This window comes from Halyomorpha halys, unplaced genomic scaffold (assembly GCF_000696795.3).
Source record: "Halyomorpha halys isolate HHAL.00 unplaced genomic scaffold, Hhal_1.1 Scaffold905.1, whole genome shotgun sequence".
Classification (NCBI taxonomy): domain Eukaryota; kingdom Metazoa; phylum Arthropoda; class Insecta; order Hemiptera; family Pentatomidae; genus Halyomorpha; species Halyomorpha halys.
The window spans coordinates 57,017-59,199 of record NW_027106270.1 but is presented as its reverse complement, the minus strand read 5'-3'; the positions used below and the strand labels follow the sequence as shown (position 1 = coordinate 59,199).

The following is a 2,183-nucleotide window of genomic DNA, read 5'->3' as shown; positions in this document are numbered from 1 at the left end:
AAAACTTTATTTCAGAAATCATTGGACGTACTGATGTCTGCCAGTGCTCAAATTAAAGCTAGTTTAATTTACTACAAAATAGTTAATAATTTTTATCTTCGTAGGAGTATTAGTTTTTATGATATTTGACAAAATAAACTCACAAAATGTTAATTTCTAGTTGTTCGTATAAAATGTTGGATATTTAAAAAAAATATATCTCTAGATCCATAAGACGCACATATGTCTGCCAACATTCAAAATAATGGAAATTGAGCTTACTATAAAGTAATTTTAGACACTTATCTTCGTAGAGGTAGTAGCTTTTATGATATTCACATATGAATATGAATTTGGCAAATGAAAATTTGTCGTAATAATTATAAATCAATTTATTTTAGCAAACTTCATGAAAACTATTGCTCCTACAAAGATAAACATCATAAACTAAGAAAATAAAAAATAGCTCATTAAACTATCTTTAATTTGAGTGCTAATAGACATCTGTATATCAAATGGTGTTTGAGATATAAATTTTTCAAAATAAATTCACTAACTACTGATCTTTTAGTACGTCCCATACAACATTTTGATGAAATGTTGCTTTTTAAAAAAGCTATATCTCGAAAACTATTTAACGTAAATAACTCTGTTAGGGCTCATATTTTAGAAAATTTACTCTTCTTTAAGTGAAGTTCTGTTAGGTTTTCTTGTGTTGTTCCTACTTTTTAAGATATAGAGCTGCGTATTAAAAAAAATTTTTTTTTTCTCCTTTTGAAACAGACTCGTCAATTTTGACTAGTAATTATACATTGTTTTCATTAAAGTAATCAACAATTGAGGTGAGATAATTGCCTTTTTTCTCCTCTTGGGCTCTTGTACTATAGTGTTATAGGTGGTTTCAAAAATATGGAGCTCAAATGAAAAATTAATATATTTTCTTTAACATTTTGAAACAGTTACCTTTTTTTATTCTCTCTAACTATATCTAGCAGAATCATCAATTTTCTTTACTTTCTTTGCTTAATTACTTATCAATAATAAAAACCACTATCCCCACAAATAAAAAGGCATAAAATACTACATAGTGAATTTAACTAACTTTGTTATTTATGTGAAATAGTTTAAATTGCACACGGCCAGGTCGACAAATTGATATTTTACCATGGTCTATGGACAAATTGTATTTAATTCTTTAAATAGATTCATATTTTGTATTTGTTTTTATAAATAAACACATTTCATTCATTCATATACCTCCATTGCTTTCAGTAACTAAGCATATATAGAGATGGTTAATAAATGAGAAAATGCTAGTTGAAGCCATTTATCGATTAATGTACAATATAAATGATATTTACTTATTTAGTAAGAAACAACAACAACAACAACAACAAGAAAACAAATTTATTTGAACTAATCTTACTTTTTGTTAGTTGGACTATTTAAATGAAGGATTCTTATTTCCTCGGGTCACTGCATGTGACCACTCACCTGGAACAAAAAAATTAAATATTTAATAAACATGTACAAAAATAAATCAAATTAAAAAATCTATATATTAATATAAAAAAAGAGGTGAAGATAGTTGACTGTAGATATATAAGAGAAGGTGGGAGATACGCTCAGTGGTAAAAATCCAAATAAACAAAATAATATTTGTGCCAACGTTTCGTCTTGATTTTCAGGTCTTCATCAGGGCTATAAAAACAAAAAAGATAACTACCATCATTCAAAGAAAAAAAAATAATAGACTAACAAATTTAGAAATATACATAACAATGAAATGAAAATATTGTTGATTTATAACTATTATTAGACAGTAGTAGATTGATAACAATATTAATACATTGAGTAAGAAAAATATATTGATGAGTAAATTAAAAAACCTATTTAGTTATATAGATGTGTACAAAATTCAGTTAAATTAAGAATAGAACGTATGTAAAAACAATATTTAATAAAATGAAAGAACAAGGGTGTTAACGCCATAATATAATTACCTTGTAAATAATTGTAAATAGTATTTGAGTTTCATTAGTATTTAATTTAGATACATTTATTTTTTTTTGTATTGTTTTATTTAGATTTAGTTATTTAAAAAGAAAAATGTGTAATTATATTGGTTTGTAATAATGAGTAGTAGAGACAGTTGTTAGGGGTGATAATTGTTGCTAAGAAGCGTCACCTAGCAGCGGACCGAC

General features: G+C 25.7%; 1 protein-coding gene across 1 annotated transcript in view; it reads right to left on the bottom strand.

The window, feature by feature from the left end:
• Positions 1–1,476, bottom strand: part of LOC106687005 (kazrin) — a gene marked incomplete at its 3' end in the record, with an annotated part of 67,421 nt that extends 65,945 nt beyond the window's left edge. Inside the window, 1 exon segment of the mRNA XM_067044638.1 lies at positions 1,406–1,476.
• Between the last annotated feature and the right edge of the window lie 707 nt (positions 1,477–2,183).